The sequence below is a fragment of the Idiotropiscis lumnitzeri genome, chromosome 10 (assembly GCF_059441095.1).
Source record: "Idiotropiscis lumnitzeri isolate Australia: NSW breed Sydney's pygmy pipehorse chromosome 10, RoL_Ilum_1.0, whole genome shotgun sequence".
NCBI classification, from domain to species: Eukaryota; Metazoa; Chordata; class Actinopteri; order Syngnathiformes; family Syngnathidae; genus Idiotropiscis; species Idiotropiscis lumnitzeri.
The window spans coordinates 11,785,490-11,807,567 of record NC_142400.1 but is presented as its reverse complement, the minus strand read 5'-3'; the positions used below and the strand labels follow the sequence as shown (position 1 = coordinate 11,807,567).

General features: G+C 40.7%; 1 protein-coding gene across 5 annotated transcripts in view; it reads left to right on the top strand.

Annotated features, from left to right (window-relative positions):
- The window catches only part of fhod3b (formin homology 2 domain containing 3b), an 80,641-nt gene that overhangs the window by 22,191 nt on the left and 36,372 nt on the right, over positions 1-22,078 (top strand). The window lies entirely within an intron of this gene.

The window sequence follows — 22,078 nt, the reverse complement described above, 5'->3', positions numbered from 1 at the left end:
CTTAAAAGGTAAATGAAAAAGTTCCAATGCCAGTGGGTTGAAAAAGGAAATGATTATTTCCAATTAATAGGTTTGATTGTGAATGTGAATGATTATGTTTCTATATCTGACCTGTGATTGACTGGCGACCGCTGCAGGATTTTCTTCACCTTTCACCTATAACCAGCTAGGATGGACTTCAGTAATGCAGGATGGATAGGGAACATTTAGATTATGGAATTCTATGCAGTTAGAGGTATGTGTTGTTCATAGGTGGTCGCTAAATAGTTAATGGAAAGAATGATATTGTTAAATCATGGATCTGTAAACATAGTATCACACTGACTAAGCAGAAAATATTTGAGAGGCAGTATTTTTTATTTTAATCTCATTGTGTTTGCCAGTTGCATATTTGAGCTCTTTTGCTTTCAGGGTTTATAGAAACAGGCAAACACATTTTTATGCCAGCCACTCTGTTTTATTATGGACGTCACATTAAGTTTGAATGTGACTTTGCAAGGAATGCAACAAGTGCACATTTGGTACTTTATGTCGTGTCATCATGAACCCTCTATCAATTCCGCTCTTGCGCCAACATTCCGTTTTTGCCGCTCCGTGCAGTCGACTGAAGGAGGCAGGAGCAGCTGTGCTGGAAGAGAGTCCTGCATGCAAAAAGTATCTGTGTTGTCTGGTCTTAATTATACCTTTAGCTCAGGGATGGGAAACTGGTGGCTTGCGGGCTACGTGCAACCACACTCTTAGTGGCCCCTTGATTAAAAGGGAAACTTGTTTGGGCCAAACATTGGCACTTTTCTAATAGGTCTGTATGTGTAAATTCTCCCCCCTTAAAAACTCTGTCGTGATTTAATGCTTTTTTTTTTTAATGACTACATTTAGCACATCTTAGTGACGCCCATTATTTGTGTCTCCTTGTTTTACGTCTCAGCCTGATTTATCATGAGAGGAAGATAGACAAAATATGCCTCACCGGGTGTTTCTGTGAATTTGATTCCACAGTAGACTAGATTTCAGACTTTGTAAAAGCAGGTCTAACTCTTGGTTTGCTCTCAGCTCGGATAGTCTACAGCTTCTTGCGACACTGAACAGGATAAGCATTATGGAAAAGGGATGGATTTGAACGCAATGGTTTTATTCCAGAGTTGGCGACATTTAAACGTGGCGTGCCAGCAGTTCTTTGACAGACGGAGACAAGGTCAACTGGGGTTAACAGCATTTAAACCTATGAGCCACCTGGAGGACCCCCTGCACAGCTCACCAGGATTACACTATCTCCTCCTACACATGGGTTGCCCATAGAGGTTATGTCTGATAATCTCTCGCATTTGCACATACGCTCTATCCGACTTTTATTCCGTTATGTGAAGACACTGATTATGTTAATGATTTATTACAATAAATAATGATTTAAATGGTAGTAAACACAACAACCAATATGCAACACTTAATTCTAAGTCATTGCGTTTTGAAATGACCACTAATTCCGTACAGCATTCCTAGAATATCACAATGTCTCAAATAGTGATCTATTTATAGAACAGGCCTGCAGGCTCCTCTTGTGGTTTCATCCGTGAGCTCTGCTCTAAATGTACGAATGGTGTCTTGGCACAGGCCACTACGTGATTGTCACGGGCGACTGGTTAAATCCTTTCTTAGTCAGAGATGACAATGGAGGGAAGCTGTCATCTCCAAGTCTAGAGGGCAAGAGTAGACTGAAGTGGCAAGAGGATCACCCCCTGTCATCAAGGAGTGATTTATGGACAAGTGACACAATCACAACTCCTGTAAGGTGCAACTGGATACTGAAGCCATCAGATCCTGTCTGCCCCCCTGCCACTTGATGTTGAGTTTAAGAGCATTGCAGGAGAGGAAATATTTTAGTAGCCCTGCGGTGTGTGTTTTAAAACATGAACTTGACCCTCTTTGAACAGCTTGAAGAGAAACCCGAGTCGAATTCAGTCCTGTGGAAAGTTCGAAAATGAGAGATTCCCGTTTCATTGTGTTTCTGGAAAATCTGTCTTATGTCATATTTTATGGTTTGATTTTGTATTAATTTGATAAATCAATATTTTGACATCAAACCACTTTCTATGCCTCCTGTTTCTAAATTGGGAACGGTGTTGTTTTTTTGTTTTTTTTGAAGCAGTATGAAATACACGGAGGAATGTTCCCCCTCTAAGATGTCATGTGGTGCGTGACTCTGCACACGGCCAGGCCACGCTGGCTCGCTCTTGCTGCAGACACCGGCCGAAATTCTCATTTTACTTCTTGCTTAATAGAAAATATCATACACATATGTTTGCATGCAACAGGTACGATGGGAGGACCTGCAATATGATGAGCACAAGTGTTTGCTTTGGACTGTGCCTTTGTATAGGACCCCATCCTTTTCACTGACACTCGTATGTTGTCGAGACGTAAACGTCATTGCTACTCGTTGGCGGCTTTTGAGATAAAAAATGAGAAATGGAGCCTCCTTTATTTACTTGAGCACACGTGACTGTTGACCGCGTTGAGTATTTTAGCTTTTATCCACAAGGAGCAGCAAGACGAGAGTGTGAATTGTAATGCATTCAGCATCCATCCAAAAGGCAACCAGCTTATATCAACCATTTTGGGACCCAAGGCTGACCAGGTACTACAAATAGTACATATTGGTACCTTCAATAATATCATGCAGCTGATAGAGTGCTGTGGCTTGGGGTCTGCAGGACTTGTCTTGAGCTGTTTTTGGTCTGTTCCCCATCAGGATGGCTGCCTCAGCAGTGCCTCAGCCTGCTTGTGAGTGGAAATCTTTGGCTAGTGTTATCTTTGGAAAGTGTCGAGTCCACAGAAAGCGGGAGCAAGGAGTCCAGTGTCAGCTAACACATCCCGGGCTCACTATTGCATTGAATGACAAAGAGAGTGTAGTGCAGCAGAATGAGGCGAGCTGAAGAAAGCATTAGTTGTTATTCCGAGTGAATAGACTCAATGCGGGGATATGAGGAGCGCTTTGATTGGTTCGGTGAGATAGTCCAAGATCAGGCCTTGTTTGAGACACACTCCTGCTTGGGGGTTTCTGAAGGATGTGGGAAGAAAGCGCGCCATATGTGAAGTATATCCCATAGTGAGGAGGGCCTCATCCACTTAATGCAGGAATCCATTTCATTCTGTCCATCTACATTGCTCTTCATGATTAGCCCAGAGAGCCAGCAGGAGATTGAATAGTCTCGTATATGTTGAGCACGTTGTGCAGAGCGTGACAAATTAGCACCCCGCCGAAGTTTTGAAAATCGGCGGATGTTTGTCTCAACCAAAGAACATGGTCACTTCCTGACTTGGCAAACAGAAGGAACTGGTATTGTGTACCATTAACAGAAACAAAAAGCTTTTAGCCAGTCCTATTGGAATAGAATTTCATACTTCTTAAGCATGAAACCCATTTGGTACCGGATAAAAGCCCACCTTAAATTGATTGGATTTGTTATTCTAACATAGTCACATGTTTTGGCTTACTATGACTCCAGTTCTCCAGGACATGAGTTATAATTGGATCCATTCGACGAAATCGTGTGGTGACCATGATGCCATACACAATTTAACATCCTATACACAAATGTCTTCCCATACTGAACAATTGTTGCCAACAATGCAAACCTGACTCTACCAATACATTCAGACCAACTCCAAAGTCTAAATTTATGGCACATTTCCCTGCCTGTCCAATCTAACAGATTATTCTTGCTGTCATCACTTGACTACTTAAGTTTGTCACTTGATCTCCATGCTCTATCACCAAAATAATCGCTCTCATTTGTACATAATCCCTCTCTATATAAAGAGCGACACTGAGTGACTGACCTGAACATGAATCAGAAAGCATTGTCGTTTTTTTTTTCTATTTAGAGAAGGGGCTCGGTATTAGCAAGCTAAATTGCTGTTTCGAGACTTTCGCCTTGGGCCTCCTATTTCAAATGTTAGGTACTGTATTTTTACCTCATGGTTTTACATGTGCTTGAATGTATATTTAGCCTAACCCCTATCTCTAAACTGGTCAGCTGGTGGCCGGGTTGCAGTGGTGTTCATTTATTTTCTGATGTAACCCACATGTATTCTGGGGATAGACAGGTTTCACTTTCCGAACATGTGCGGACAGCAAACGCCAGATGTCCGTTTAGAAATGTGCTCCATGTTAATGCGAATAACAGCCGTGTGCGATTCCTACTCATATTCAGATCAAATTTACTCGAATGATGAGGATGTTTTTATACCGGAGCACTTATGGTTGCAGGCATTACATTTTCACGTTTGACGGTCCATTATGTCCCCAATAAAAATCTTCAGGTGAGCCGCATCAACAATTTACCTTGTGCCAATTTTAGTTTGTGGAATTTGTGTGATTTTGACCGTTCTTGGCAGCCATAACTCCATTCCAAGATTGGTTGGCAACCAGTTCAGCAATCTACCCTTGCCCAAAGTCAACTCGGATAAACACTCCAACTCACCACCACTCTGATGAAAATGAGCACTATAGAAAATGAATGGATGGAACTTAGAACTTCAGGTGTCAGTCACAGGCCACAAGCCAGCCTTTTAACCACTCTGCGCTTTTTGTTTTTCGTGCCTCCCGAGGTCTGTGTACTGTAGATGAACACTGATTTGAAACATACTGTGTACATGTAATACCTCACAGTGATTTTAACGAGACTAACAGGAGTGTCAGAATGCAATACTGCATCAGCTGTGAGTTTGTCACGGTTCTGATCCAAATTGTTTTGCTTTACTCAGAGATTATTTTCAATCAGGAGAATCATAGAACTGATCCAGCCATGTGTTCATTTTCTATACCACTTGTTCTTAATCAGTCCTCAGTCCTCATCCCGGCGGACTTTGGGCGGGAAGCAGCGTAAACACGTCGCAAGTCAATCAGAGGACACATTTAGAAGAATTCACACTCAAATTCACACGAGTGGACAATTAACAATCTTCAATGAACCTCACACACATCTTTTTTTGGAATTTGGGAAGATTTGTGATGAGAAAAAAAAGTTACTATTGTGTTTAGATTTTTACTTTTTTTTTCCTGACTTGACGTTGTGAATCAGGTTGTTGCCTTCATAGATTGTCTTGGGAAATTTCCTCATGCTCAGTAAAGTGTAGAAAAGTGAGGACTGAATATAGACTAGATCTCGTAATTGCACTCGGCTACAATCAGTGTAGTTTTAGCTAGGTTTAGTTCAATTTAAGGTGATTTTGTTCAAGTATTAACTCTGAGAGGCTAATTGTTTTAGTGATTTGTTTGTCCGTGGTGCCTCACAATCAATAATAATAATAAAATAATAATATTGTGCTGGAACTTCTCTGTCTATGACTTACAAGTCATGTGTCATTCATATAAGAAGAGTATGCGAAGATTTGATGCAAAGGTGTTGGAATTCACTCAGATGATCATGAAAGCACTCTTGAATTTGTGTAGCTGTGAATGTGGGTGTTTTGCCGTCTCTGCGTGCTCCAAGGGAACAATGCATCAAAAGTTGCACCTGGCCCTGTCAAAACACCTCATGCAGCGCTCACCACAGCCATAAAAGCTGGAATAAAAGCTAATCATTTATCACACCATATTTTCTAGATGTTTTTCCTCACCAATTTGCAGCGTGGCAGGAAGCCAAATTATGGCTGGGTCTAATGCTATCACACGTAACCTTTTCACAGTCGCAATTATTTTTATGGCTACCCTGTGATTGCGCCAATATAGTCACATGTGTACATATTATTTCCATTTTTAGTGGCGGGTTATTAATTAAAACAAGGTGATATGAGAAGGTGCTGCGGTTAGCTGACAAGCGAAAGCCTCCTGGAATTTTAGTATTTAGGAGGCTCAACATAAATTGTTCGATTGCACTAATGACTTGGGCGTCAAAATGACAAGCGACTTAAAAATATTGCTTAAGTGACTGATGATTTTTTTTTTTTTTAATGGAGACGAAATTTCACACATACATTAGTTATACTGTGTTTCATCCTGAGTTGTTTTCAATGTTTAGATTTTTTTTACTAATTGCTTTGAGTGTGTGCCACCTGGACACATGACCCTAAGTATGCCAATATAAATATATTTTTGGTGCTTTAATGTCAAGTCATTGAAACTCGGCTCCAAAAGAGTTCATTTTTGCTTTGTGAGTTGATTGCGCATGTTTGTGGTCTGAATATGTTTGTTAGCTGTAATTGAATATGATGCCAGTATATTTTCTACTCTGTTTGCTGTTTGTTTTTTTCGCCTTTGCGGTCTCAAATTACTGGGATGCACATCTAGTATTTTGGTTTCTGTCCACAACAAAGATTCTCAAGGCTTTCATTTTGTCCTGCTCCAAGATGAGTAGTCTTTTCAGACTTCTAATCTGTATAATCTTAACAAATACATACTATACTTTATGTGATGACTGTTGTCGTGTATTGTCTAATTTCAATGCTTAGCCACAGTGGTCATTTAGGTACATCGACGTGATTAGCCAGGCAAATTATCTGGATTTACATTCACTCGTTTCTATTCCCTGGAGGGAGGGCAGCTATTCTCTCTTATTCTTCATGGCCTAACATGAAGCAACATTCGGGGTTCTTTGGGTGCATGGGAAAGAAACAAGCGGTAGTAATCCAGTTTAATAATGGATTGCGTGAATTTGGTGAACATTTTGGTGAGAAGTGAATGATGACGAGGTAGACTTAAGACATGATTATTCAAAAAGACTGGAACCTCAGCGTTGCCTCCTACATCAACATAAAGCAGGTCTTTGGTCTTACATTTTTGGGTGTATTTTTGCTATCTGTATCTGATATGACTGATGTGAATAAGGTCATCAAAACAATGATAGTTGTGGCCTAAAACCTTTGCACTCCTTGCCATCGAGCACCACCATAGCAATATTGTGTATCTACTTTTCTTTTCTTTTTTTTTTTTTTTTAAATTAAATTGAATGACTTTTTCCAAGTCATTTTTTGGTCGATTCTAAACAAAAACAAGGCCATCTCTGCAGTACACATAAGCGAAACAAAGAAAAAAGTCGCAGTCTGTGTTTATAGTGGGTCACTTGATGGCTCTTTGGCCGTTGTGACAGAGCGGATCTCTGTAGCCCTGTGAACCGGATCTGCGGTTGTCGAACACACATCACACACATGCAGACTTTACGTCTCTCCCTCCTTTCTATTGAACAACAAAACAACATGCTCAAAGTACAAACTTGCTCTCCCACAAAGCTTGCACAAAGTGTCGGTTCCGCTGCAATCATTCACATTTGACATAAACGGCATGGGAGACAGTTGTCTTTATATTTGTGTAAATGCTTGTTTCGGGGAAGCTCATTTGTAAAGGGATGCTTTGTGGCTGTGTTAACATTAGCTGAGAGGATAAAAAAAGAAAACATGGTCGAGGTCAGTGGTTAATCGAGGAGATACCGTATGGGAGGAGTAAGCAGGTTGGGTCTGGAATCTTCGTATAAAACATCAAGCTTCGTCCAGCTGATTGTTTTGGCACCATGCAGGAAGTAAAAGTAAAACCACAATTATGGTTTTTCAATTTAAAAACAGCTGTGTCACCCATTTCTAAATGCAGGCCAGATTATAAATCCCTATGTTTTCAAAATAAACCATAAATAAATCAAAGAACCCAGTCATCCTCCAAAATTTATTGCTGAAGGTGTCCATCCGCCAAACTATACCTATATTATATTTTTATTCAGCCCCGTGGGAAGCACCAAATCAAGATAGAAGCCCGCAAAAGTGCGATCCCGACATTCTTTGGATTTAACATTAGGTGTGTAGTCTGAGGGGAAAATTCCTTGGCCGTCTCACTTCCAATATAAATCACAATGTTAAATTCTAACATTGGAGTGTTCAGAATGAAATGCTGCTAAACAAAGTAAGAAAAATAGAAGAGCCACCTTTCGCCACAGCAATATTGGTTGTCAAATGAACGCCACCTGATTGATGAGTGGACCCAATGCAGCCGGGTAGTCTAATATTTTGCAACAGACAATGGCAATCCATTAAATACTCTTGCTATTTAATTTACGTGATCTCTATCTGTCTGACAGTTGGTCGGTGAGTCCGTCGACAATGTCACACGCAGTTAATCTCCACGAAACTGAACTCATCAGTCACATGCAATGGAACTGGCTTTGTGGTCAGAGAGTTGCCCCCTACGGATCCCAAAACATAGCCTATTTTTCTAAAGTGACAATTAGCACTTGATGAAGCAGTCAGGCTCTAGGAGCTGTTGATATCTGGGAGTCAAAGGTCACTCTCTGAAGTGGAAAGTATCCAGTGGCAGAAACCTCCTCTTCAAGTTGGAAAACTACACCAGTGCTTACTGGGTCTCTTGATTGCTAAGTTAATAATTGCCAATAGATTTGTTGTCCATTTGCCTTAGCCAACCCACTCCACCTCTTCACAAATTATTTTTAAAGGGGTAGTATATCCATCAGGGTGTTGTTTGTTCTAAAAGAACCAGGTCGGTTTTAATGAAATAAGGCGGAGGAGTGGACCCGGTCAAGCGCGGAGGAAACCATTAAATTCAGGAGCAGAGCTACGCATAGTCGTTATTTCCCAGGTAAGATTACGCAGAGCTCCACATTTAGGGCTGCTTTCATTTTGACGTTTGAAAAGGCTGTTTTTATTACACCTATAAAAACTGATTCAAAATATATAAATGACGAAGCATTATGACGTGTTTCACTTTTAGTGGAAGTCTGAAATAAATGTCCCCCAAATTAGAGATGTGTGTTAGAGTCAAACTTAACCGAATTTTAACATTCTTAACTGTCATATAAATGTGCAAGAAAAATTAACCACTGTTAATATTGAGACATGAAAACAATAAAACTCTCTAACTCAAGTGGTGAAAGTTGAAAGTAGCCCAACTCTCAATGCTATTAACTCAATTATTACCATTGACGGATAAACACGTCAAAGATCTTTTTTTTTTTTTACTCGGCATTTGCAAAAAAAAAAACAAAAAAAAAGAAATGTACAAGAGTGATGTGACAATATTCCGCAAACTAACGTTCAAAGCGCTAAAACAAATCCTATTCCTGGCAAACATGGAATTTTCATTTTCTCTTTCGAAAAAACTATATTTCAAACCCATCCAATCACCTAAAAATTGATTGGATCTTTTAACCAAAGTGTCTAATTCTTTCATTTTAAACCTGCTGTCTACAACTTTTTGGCTCGTCAATCGTGGAAAATGTACAAAAGCTGTGATAGATTTGGCAATTAAATTCTCCAATCCTGTAATCAAACGTAACAAAAAAGTTCGAATGAGACCAAATAAAATGGCAGGTCCATTACCCTGACATGTAAACAAACATGTCCGCATCCACCTCTGGATCCCATTACCAACGTTTCAATGTTTGTTTAAGTCATTGAGCAAAATGTAGTCTTTTGTGCCCTTCATGCGCTCGTATTATGCAAATCTCACTGCTCATTTGAAGGCCGCCATTGTTCTCAGTCCAAACATAGTTTGCGGTTGGAAGTCTGTCATGGTTTTTGCTGCTTATCTATCGTTCTTGTTCCAATCATGTCATATTTAGAATATGGAGAGATTGTGTTGTCTGTTAGCTAAATCCTGCCCGTGGCTTCCACAAAGATTGCAATGGCGGCTTTGAGGCCTTTATGGAAGCCAGCTGCCTTGGTCAAGTGTTTCCAGAGTTTCGTTTATCTGGGTTGGGTCAGAATCAAGTGATTCTGACACAGTGTTCAACAACTTGAAGACATTCAAATATGATGGTTGCAATCATTTCAAACTCACTCTCGAATCATTTCAGTCGCTCGTTGGCAAGGGGAATTAAGACCAAAAAAAAAAATCTTACTTACAGTATGCATATTTTTTGTCACAAACAATACAATTGAGTATAAACTGACTCATTGTCCACGCCTATGAAAATGTTGATATGTTAAGGTGGTTACATGTTTTTTATATCCTTGACTTTTTGAAAAGAAAGCTGCTGTACATGTTTAAAGTTATTTAATTTGAAAATGAGGCGAGCTATAGCAGGGGAAATGTTTTGCACAGTTGGCAAGCTCATGCAATTGATATTTCCTTACTATCCTAGTGTTGGTCTGGTGAGGACACAGAAGTTGGCAAGTAAGTGATGCAATCAGCGCACAAGCACTAATACCCCCTACTGCTGATGGCCAGGAATATTTTTTTGTGGTTAACTTGGAGCTATTTTGTATTCCATTTACAAAGTCAAGGCAGTATACCAAACCCGATTTCTTTTTAAAGCAGATATATGTGTCGAGCTAGACGAGCATGAAGAAATATATATTCAATGTGAACTAAAAATATCATGTCAGTGTCTCGAAAACATCTGCTTTGCTTGTGTCGCTATGAAATCCCCTTTTGAATTCAGCAAACAATTTTTACGGGCTAATGAGAACACCTTTTTGTCAAGGGCTTCCAGTTTTTTGGGGTTTTTTTTGGGCAGAAACACTCAAAGGAAATGCACTAGTATTACAACCACTACCAGCTGTGCCTGAAAGATTTTGGTGAAATTGGCAAAGGGTCAAGATTGAATGGAAGAAGGGGGGGGGTGGTTGTGGAAAGGAAGTGGTAGTGCTGGAAGAATGAAGTACCTAAATGTAAAAACATGTACCAGTCGCAATCTGGTGCCAGTGTGCTCGGCCCTCGTTGTCTCAACTTGTTACGCTGTAATTATGCAGGGCAGCTGCGTGCGCTCACATAAACATTATTTTCGCATTTTCCTTAAATTCCCAGTGAATAATGCATGAATCTGAGTGCTTTCACACTTGCACCGTTTAGTCCATTTAAACGGAACATTTGCTTGTTTTTCCTGTTGGCATGGTTGAATTGGTCAGGTGTCAACATACAAATCAAACTCAGGCATGAGATGCCAACCAAATCAACTCTTGTCGGTGGTCTTGGTACGGGTCCAAACAGACTTGGGACTTGCTCTTTTGGGGTGCCAACTTCTATTGACTCCATCTGTCAGAAAGCCAAATGTGACCCTACAGGGCATAAGCCTGACCGAACTACACGTAGTAAACTGATGAAATCAGTAATTAACAAAACATGTTTTCGGTTTAGGATCGGTCTTCATTCCATTGAGCGAGAAGGATTTTATTCCATTTAACGTTTATTTTCGTAATTGCTGTTCAGTGATGATATGGGCTAAAATGAAAACAAATCTCAATTGTTCGCCTCTGCGACAGTTTTTGAATGTTTTTTGACCAAATTACGTCAAAATCAATGGACCTGTTTGTTTACGGTGACAGCATTCATACACGGTAATTTTGACGATAATATTGAGCACAATATATATCGCCCTCACCCACTTTTACCAGACTGCAAAATTCCCATTTATTTTTGGTATGCGTATCACTTGTTGCAGCCATGCGTAAAGCTTACCCCCCACTGAGTTGTGATCAAAGTCTGTATGTCTTCTCCCTTCCCCTTGGTAGGATAGTTAAGCCTGTTAACTATACAATACAAGACAAGACTGTCCTCTCAAGGCTGATTGTGCAAAAGAAATATTATCCAATATCACATTTGCAATGTAAATGCTAATGAATTATATCTCCTTTAATATCTCGTGCAGCCTCAAATGCCCTTATTTCTGCTGTTCAAGGCTGCCAGGAAATTTCTTATCTCTGTCAGTGACACAAAAAACAAATTAAAAAGGGGTTGTGAGCACCATTTGTCATCCTCATACCATGAATGACTTACATTGCAAGAAAATTTGTTGACATTCCTTTTGACAGCTTTGGACCAGAAACTTGGCAAAATCTCAGATGTTGATACCGTGACTGACTTTGGCTAAATAAATAAGTGGAGAAATCATTCTGTCTTGCTCGAAGACGGCACATTCTGTAGTGCTGTTAGTTAGAATACCTTTTTTTTTTTTTTTTCTTATCACAAAGTGCAGTTGCTGAAGGTGTTATGATCAATCCCTCCGCCCTCCACCCCAACAATGTCACGCTCTTGGGATGCATGACTGGCTCCTAATGGGGGTTGTCCAAAACTTTGCCATTTTACTCTTTAATGCTTCGACATGTTTGTTAGGATGCAGGTATGTCACCACACCTAGAAAAGTACATGATCTCTATTTTTTACTTTTTTGACAAATGTGCTGAGAATATTTTACCATAGTTTGTAAAGACTGCATTTTTTTTTCCACTGCGCCCAAATTTCTACTTTCAGATCTTTTCTTGTAATCTGTCCATAGGATGATGTCTATCTCGCTCGACTTGGATTGAATCACAGGTTTTTCATGGCGAAATACATCTGCGCTCTACATTTGAAGACAGCAGGCAAACTTGTTTTAAACAAAATATTTAAGAGGCAGTGTGGGTGGGATTATTATCATTGGCTTGCCAAGCAAATACTTAATCCTTATCTAGCAGCACCAGCTGGAGTGGGGATATGTCTAATATGATCTACATGGGGTAAAATAGAAAACACATCCGTCATGAGAAGTCGAACCGGTTGACACAAAAGTTCCCCTGTTACTCTAATTGATGCAATGCTTATCAAAACGAAGTAACAGGCAAAAACTGGTGTTAATTTTGTTCCATTTGTTCTGTTTGTTCAGATGTAGTAAATTTACAATGCAGGTCAATCCGAGCAAGACCTCCCTGGCTCTTTAATTGTGGTCAGCATAGCTTTTCTCTTAAGGTGTCTATGCTATCTGCTAAGATGACCCTTTCCCAGCCTCTGCCACCTGTCAGCAGTCATATAGCACATCGCACCAACTTAGCATAGCGAAGCTGGTGCCAAGGTGAAGGAATGCGACATGACAGGGCACCCATGCAAGGCCAAGATTGTAGTGATAGCTCAACATCGCAAATTATGCACTCGGAATAACATGAATGCCTCATTTTACGTCTGCGGTTAGCCATCGGAGCAGTTTTAATGAAGCTCATTTATCACTGAATGTCTTCCGTGGATTATTTGCAAAACCTTTCACCCGAAAGAGTTGCAGAGCCACATCCAAAAGGGGGGAGGTTTATGCGCTATGAAAACAAAGTCATGAGCTGGCTTGTTGGGTGACTGTTGTCGGTAGTCGCTGGATCAAAGTTAACGGCTTCAACTACACCCAGCCAAGAAAAGAGATATTACATTGCACCTGAGAACATTTCAACGTTAACATTTGTGTGTAATTGTGCACTGGGTTGCGACATGGAAAGCGTGGGTGTTCTTCACTTTGGCACGGACTGTATTTAATTTTCCATAGGCTGAAGATATTGCACGTGTCATCGTTAAAATTTAGACTGGTTGCAGGGCGGCTTTTCCTCACTCTCCTGTTGGAACTTAAATCAGCTTCCTTGCAATGTATCGTTCTCGCACATGTTCTCCTCAGAACTGAAAAGGACATTGTACGACTGGTCGCCAGGCAATCTGCGGGCACATATAGCTTAGACCAGGAGTGGGCAAACCTTTTGATTGGCGGGCCACAATGGGTTCTAAAATTCGACAGAGGGGCCGGACCAGGAGAAGATGGATGGAGTGTTTTGTTAACCTCACCTCATCTGAGGAAAAAAATACATTTAATTTTAAAGGAAAGTGAACAAAATCATTTCACCAAAATATATATCACACCACAATATTTAGAAAATAAAACATTAACGAGCTTTGTTCATTTAATTTTTACAAGTTCGGCGGGCCGGATTAAAACGCTTAACGCGCCGCATGTGGCCCCCGGGCCGTAGTTTGCCCACACCTGATTTAGACAAATGCAGTGTGTGATCAAGCATCGTCATTCCAAATACCTGAGTTGTTTTCCACTACTTTAGTCAAGCAAATCAAGTGTATAAAACAACTACCAAATGATTTTGTGTCTGTCACTGAGCAAACAGGAGACAACACACTGTGTCTTGCAAAAAACAAGTGTTAAAAGTGTAAATTTTGTTGTTTTAATTGAGTGAAACAGACTTTATAGGAACAGCTGGGATTCAGAACAATACTGTGTGTGCGTGTCCACTCAGAGCCAAGTCTAGATGTGATCTCAGCACAACAGTGTCCACTAGATTGTCTGCAGTTGTGCTTTCCCCCACGTGTCAGGTTGTTGACATTTGTAGGGGAGCCGAGACAGTCAGAGAGGCAGCCAAGAGGAGAAAGTGAATAGGTTTGGTCTTCCCCAACATTGGAAAAAAAAAAAAACTTGAGATTTAATTGCATCAAGTGAATTGAAACCTTTAATTGTCGTGATCTTCAAATGAAACTCCTGCAAATCACTCCGTTTTGTGAACCTCTTTTATTGGTTGAAAATGAAAATCGAGAATTGGGCAGTTTGGCATCAGTGAACTTTAACTGACACCGTTACAGAAATAAAGTTCACGATCATCATCTGGAGGTGGTTTGGTCACCACAACTTTTGAACGCATTAGATGATTTGATTTAGCTGTGGTACAGCTGGACCTGACAGACGGACACCAAATCGGACCCGGCCTCAAACGTTGATCCGCTAGTTTGTATGTGTGTCAGGCTTTTGTCCGGTGCACTGAATGGATGCATGCCTTTAGTCGGTATCTGTGTCAGTGGTGCTTAGCACGGGGGAACCCCGCTGAGGAGGTGAATAGAGGGCAGTGGGCTACATAAAATAAAAACACAGGAAAGAAAAGGACGGGGGGGGTGCTGAAAGGGGGAGGGCTCGTGTGGGTCACCTGGTAAGAAATGACTCATTTGGGTGGCAGGTCCTAATGAAAGTTACACCTGTCCTCATATTAGCCTTGCAGTCATGCATCTGTGTGCAGAATCAACCAAGTGTTTCCGCTATTGAGACTCTCTGACAGCATCAGATAGCATCTTGATGTGTGGTTGAAGTACATATTACACAGGCTTAGCAATAAAGCTTGAGCCTGGCATGCCCGTCAAGCACCAACAACCACCCAATAAGGCCTCTTTGAAGAAAAAGAGCTGAAGTCTGAGATACTCAAAGACAAAATGTCATTGCTGCCTTCAAGTCGAATTATAATGACTGACAAAAAGGTCAACTTTGGCCATATGTCGTATGTAAACACGTCAATAAACACCACAATCCAATTTCCACTCGGGCACAATGGGTGCTGTTGAGCTCTGTGGGACAGGTTTTATGTTTATATGAACTTGGCTGTGGTATGTCTTTGCATCAAATGGGCCAGGCGGGATCGGGTGTCGCAGCCCGGTAACGCAACCTCCTGTGCCCCGCTCCCATGAGATTATAGACACCATGCCCTCCACATGATGTGTTGAGGAAATCCAGCCATACCACACCTGTGAGGGAAATAGAGTTACAAGAAATGATGATGGTTTATTTGCACATTTGTATTTTAGCAAGAATATCTTCCCAAAAGCAATGCTTGCATTGTCTGCTCGCGACGTGTTTATGATCAGATTACGTACCGGTTTATGACTTGTTTGGGGGTTTTCATCTCTCCCCCACGTCTCTGCTTTTTGCGTGCTTGGACTTTCACGCCTTGTGTGCTGTGAGGCCTTCTCTATGTGTCCCAGTGGCAGAGGCTTCTTCAATCTGTGTGGCCGGGCTCAGTTTTTCTCTAATCTAAACCATCATCGCCACATGGCTTTCATCATAACATCCAAAGCATTTCCAGGCAACAGGAACAAATTAATGAATGTCTTTATTCCTTTGTGCACATTTTGAGCAGTCTGTAGACGTGTGAGAGTGAAAGCGCATATTGGTGCAGATATTTTCTTAATCCAAGTATTACTTGCCGCCAAAAGCCAAACACCAAATGTGAGCTCAGTTTTACCTGCACTGCTGCCAAATAATTTCCACCTGAGTGCTATAATCTGCTTTTCTTGACCCTTCCTTCAACCTTCAGTCAGGCAGAAGGGGGGTAATTCCTGGCCAGTAGCATGCTAAACGTCAATGTCGGAAAGTCATAAAACCTGATTTTATCTTTTTTTTTTTTCCTTTATTAAGTCTGGAAAACTTTTACCAGCGTTTGAAACCGCCAGGAATGTGGCAATGCATTCATTTGTCCTGTTGAACCTGTGATTTAGTATGCTATTGAAATGCTCATCTCCAAAAATTTAAACGGTCTGAAGCTCGTTTTCTTATTTAGATTATAGCTCTGGGGTCTCCACCACATAGGTTGTAACCTTTATTGTCGCAAACTGTGAGATTCAAGTCGTATTAAAACAGCAAAATGAGACATGGACAACAATGGCTGGGAATGAGTGTTTCATCCATTCCACTGGATTTGGCACACATTTTATTTTCATCGACACCGAGGGCAATACAAAAACAGACCGAAGAAAAATGGGAACGAGGGTCATTCAATAAATACATTTAATTTTTCAGTTTAAGGACAAATAGATTGATTTTTGTAATGGATTTTTTTTCGTTGTACTTGGATTGAATTTGTTTTGTAGATTAAAAAAAAAAAACGTTTTGATGATTAAAAAGATGCCCAACCGAGAAGCATCCTCCAGAATTTGCATTTTTGGTTGCTGAGTATGGTGTATGGTGCCACATGTTTCAGATGAAAGAAATGTCTACAAGTGCGCTAAAGTGTTAAAAGAAAGACAAAGCAGTGTTGAGGAGGAAGACAGAAGTAAGGCCTCCTAAAGTGATGGAATCAGTCGATGAGCTCATTCGGACTGACTGTGGAGGACTTTGCAAGGACTTTGAGTTTATCTGTTGGGACAGCACACAAAATTGTCCTTGATGACCTTGGCTACTCGAAATCTTGTGAGCGACTGCCCGAAACATCAGTCCAAAGATTTTTACGCTGAGGGAATGCAGATGCTTGTGCACAGATGGAAAAGTGTGTGACAGAGCTGGGAGACTACTTTGAAAAAAAAAAGTAAGCTTCTATCTGTATTAGAAGTCCTTATATAAAAAAAAAATCACCTTATTTATTCAACGATAAAGAAATAAAATAAATGTAAAAATGTGCCTCACCTCTGTGTCAAAAGAGGCCCGGCGCTCAGAGGCTGTTCCCGAAAGATTTTGAATTATATTCCATAAAAAATGTTTCATGATGCTGGGGTCAAAGATTTTTTTTTGTCCCCGGGATTTTCCATTTCAATTTACTTTTCTCACTTTTAATTAATAGTAAACCTCCCCTTCCAATAAAGAATCCATCCCTGCCTTTTTTCTGGACAGTAAAAAAAAAAATGTCATGTCATTTCTTGCGATTCATCTTTGCTTTAGATTAACAATGAGGCCAGACAAAAGTTTATTGATGTTGCCGTGGCTGTAATAAAACTTCTTAGAAATAATCACACAGATGGAGGATTTTATTTCCCCTGGCTATTTTGTTAGTCAGTTAGCAGTTAAAGCAACACAGCCCTCAAGGATAGCCGGCTAAATGGGGGATGTCGAGGCCTACGTAATGAACGGCAACTGGAATGTGAAATTATTGAGCGTTGTCTTTTCATCTTGCATAAAAGTTTATAATAAGACATGCAGAGAACCATCTTTATGCGCTGTATTGCTAAAGCTGCACTTTTAACCACAATTTGCTATACCACGCTGTGAGCTGCATTGTCCAGGCCAACGGGGTCTCTCCATTGCATTGGGCCTGAATATTCATAGTCACTCAGTTTACTTTCGTAAAATCTCTTAGGAAAGACGAAAGATCTGATTAGCTGCGCGTGTCTCAGATTGAGTTAGAATGCGACAAAGAATCGGCTCTTGCATTGGAATTGAATTGCATTTGAAGCGTTACCGCACACAGCAAAGGTGTCTTTTGAGGTGACTGATTAAAAGTGCCCTACTTCTGCACTTTGCTTATGATACTGTATATTGCAGATTATAATGATGTTACCTTTACTTACTTGGAGATGTTGCATTGCTTTTGTGTTACAATGTATGAGGTAAAATACTTAAAATTTCAGTAAGAAAAATTCTCAGCTCATTCTAGTGTGTCTTAATTTGAGGATCTGGTCATAACATATAATTATACTCAACCTACTATTAAATCAAAAATATGTATTGAATAAATCATCAAGCTGTAAATGATCCAGGCTTATTATGCAGCTCAATTATGGTTTCGGCACAGTCACACAAAAGATGGAGCCAAAATGATATTTGACTGCCCCAAACATATGTTATCGCTTTAGATTTATTTGGGCACTTAGGCTTAGATTTGCATTGGTACAATAAAAAAGCCCTGACAAATGCACTGAACCATTCAGTTGGACGTTTCAGCTGGTTTCAGGTAAACATGACTGTGAGAGTTGCGGACCTGAAACTTTTTTTTTTTTCTTTGAATGAATATGCTCCGTGGTTTTCATACCTGGCTAGGAAAATGCCTGCTCTTCGGTGTGTGTCCGTGCCAAACGGTATGGAACTAATTTCCACTGAGCTATTTCTCATTAGAGATGGGCCTCTGAGTGTTACATCAGAAGGTGGACCGTCGACAGGGACAGGGAAAAGATCTGTCTGTTCCTGCAGATGTGCCTTATTTAGTGTCGGGAAGGAATAACTTTCTGACATTTTTATTGCAGTCCGGAATAAAGGGCTAAGAAAGAGAGAATAAGTCTTGAGTGTATGGCTACAGGAAGATGGAACCATGCTCGTGGTTTTACTGAAGCCCAGTCATTGTTACGACAGGTGCCGATGCATCACTGTCTTTGGGTCTTGCTGTGATCTGGTCACAGTCACTTGGTAAGCATGGCTGCCTGTCAGTTATTTGTAGACTGATTTACATTCAACGTTCATGAGGAAGAACAGTCAAATTACAGATTTAAGCACTGGAGTGAAAGGGGAAAGTAATGGTGCTGGCATTTGTGGATACAAAGTTATTTTCCGTTGTCTTTTCACCTCAGTGATCACAGTTTGTTCCATTTGAGACGTTGGAATCCATAAATGCAACTAATAATGGTCAGTGTAGTATTTGTGATTAGTATATGCCACAGTTTGCAAATATTAAAGGGGAAGTAAACCCCCCCGAAAAGTCTTTGCAATAATATGTTCTATGCGCCTTCATTTGACTAAACAATGCATTGAGATTAATTTTACAACTGTGAAATAAAATCCACCTGTTTTTAGCCATCTCCGGGGGCGGCCATTTTTTCACTTATTGTTGCACAGGGCTCAGGTAATGACCAATCACGGCTCGGCTGCTTTCTGAAATTAGTCATTATCTGAGCCCTGAGCAACTGTGATGTGATTTTTAGTTGATATCAAGTGGCAAACTGGCCGCCCCTGAGATGTCCAAAAATGGGTGGATTTTACTGCTTAACTCAGGGTGCATAGAATGTATTCTTGTCAATAATTTTTGGGGGGGTTGACTTCCCCTTCTACCTTACCCTTGCGGCTAACACAATGTAGCAGGTAAAACCAAAAATAGCCTCAGGTATGTTCTGTTATTTAAAAGCTTATTTATCCCCACCACTGCTCAGCTTCCCCACAGCTTCCATATTTATTGTTTGTGGATGCTGTTGCCTGTGACTATGACATTTTCCATAAAAGACCAGCCCTGCTCATTAGCTATTTCAACCATGTATGGCACGGAATGTGCAAAACATTTTTAAGCACTTATACCATACCATCATAAATCAGATTCAGGGAAAGATTGTTACGTGAACAAGAACAGTTTGCATTTGGAGGTGTTGCTTTTTAGCAAGCAAGTTCATTCATATGAAGACTCTCAACCACATATAGTCCAATTTCAGTTCACCATTCAAAATGTACTGGCAACCATTTGCAACCATTTTCAACAGTCACATGTCGCCGCTGGTGGTCAACAATTAGAATCTAAGTTCTGAGTCCAGGTTGACAGATTTGGGAGCGAGCAGACGTGCAGGGAGCGTGGCACGCTGGGACCAAACAACAAGTCAGGATAGATTTTCCTAAAGGCCTCAACCGAAAATATACTGAGCAGTTCGATGTACAGACTTGTTGTAGAGTTTTGAAAATCTGGCGGCGTGGTGGCGTCCGAGGCCGGTTTAAGAAGAGCAGCTCATTGATATCGGGCAACAGCTGCTGAGCGACACACCTGAAAGGACTGAAGCACATACACACATGCACGAGTACACAATTTGGAGCTCAGGGTGCTGAGACAGCAGACCTGACGCTTTGTAGTTAATCCTTTAGTTGCACACTTAGCTGAAGTCTGACAAGATTTGCTGCATCTCACGCGACACCTGAATGTTTCAACTCCAACTTTGGTTTGAGCTATGAGGCTAGAATGTGTTTTTGCTGCAAAAAACAATGAATTACACTCTGAAATGTCCTCTCTATTTCAACGTGAATCGGTACAATCCTCTACTTGAATGTTGTGTCAGGACTCGAGCATTTGGTGCCGGGACTTACCCGACTTAAACCAGCTCTTAACCCTGTAAAGCCGGAATCATTAGGTAATTGACAGAAAATTTAAATTCTTTGAATTTGGAGCCGTTATGGTGTTAATGATAAAACACACCCACACATGCAAACCACAATTGGTTACAATGATCAAATTTTATCTTCTGTTAACTAAACAACATAACACACGTACATACCTGACGTCATTCCAAACATAAAAGTTAAACTTTAATGATAATAAAAACATGAATATTATTATGCTGTCAAAGTGATGCATTTTGAAATTCACCAAGGGATCTAGAACAGGGACATTTCAGTCTCGAAAGGTTGTTTTGCTTTGTTTAGGCAGATACACTTTGATGATGATGATGCATTTGGCGCAGTAGGATTGATAGTGTTTCAGTTTCGCGGGAATTATAAAAACCAACAATATGATATAAAAATGTAGCATTCTAACAAACGTTATCTTTTCCTGTGATTCAAATTTGCAATTTGATTTGTTAAAGAACCAGTCCCATTGCTGACATAGTTCAAGTTGCATCGGCCAGCACGGATTTGGCCCTGAGCAGAATAGATGAACATCGAGGCTGAAATCCAATTAGGTCAAAAAATACTTCGAACATACACATATGGGTAAACGTCCAGTGAGGAGAAATGATATAAATTGGTGACAATAGACTGTTGGGGATAAATTAATATAATTTCATAAAATAAATATTTGAATTTAAGCTGTACTGTAAATGACTCTGAGTGCTTCTGTAGGCCAACAGCGAAGGTTTTTTTTAGCTATGATGGCCCACCATTGCTGGAATGGCACTCAGAAGAGCACACTCAACTACCGCCACCATTATTAGCCGGGCAATGTTGACCAAAGTGGGTGAAGAGATCGTGCAAAGATCACCGACACAGTTTTGTTCTTTGTGTAACATGTTGAATCAGACCTGCAGTGTCGGCTAACAAACTAAAAATAAAACGCTCGTCCTCTGGGGGGTAATGAGGATGTACTTTTCGACGACCTTCCTGTTTACATGAAGTCATCTTTTTACAACGTTTATAAATGTTATAATGTTGCACGATTGTTGCATCAGTGAGCCTACGCACACGGTGGGAAAAAGCTGTGTGTGTGTGTGTCATTGGAACGCCACCCGAAAGACATCAGGCCCAGCCTGCTTATTCTGTCGGGTCCAGTGTCTGGAAGTCGGCTGTGTGTGCCCACAGAACTGGCGGCCAACATACATCCTCTCTCTTTCTCCCTCTTTTCATCCGCTAAAGGGATTTGCTCGCTAGCTGCGATGGCCAGCAACAATAATGAATGGGAACCTTTTGCTACAAACCTCAAGCGTATACACCAATCGGTGTGTGTTTCTCACACTTTAGAATGGGATTAGCAGCAATTGTTTATAAAGAAGAGTCACTCATTTGCACTAGGGTGTGTATATGTGTGTGCGTGTGTGTCTACAATGCAGCATAGAATCATGTCACAGAGAGCGAGAGAGAGAGCCTGTCCAATCCTTGCTGACAGTCATCGTGTTTTTTAAGTGCACTTGTCAAATATGCATACTTAAAATGTGCATCTATTATGTATGAAAATATCCTGAATAAACAAGAAGAGGGAGAGTAGACATCGCATTAGACAGTTGCTGTATCCGCAGTAGCACTTCACAACTTGTGCTGAGTCAGAGAGCGTTCAAGAGCATTGATGGGACGTCTCACAATGTGCTCAACACTGCCGCTCTCTGGCAGCTGTGCAGGCGACTTGCAGGGTGACAGATGACCAAAGGTTGTTGGAGGAAATGCTCACGACCATTAGAAGGACCCGCACGGTTTCCATC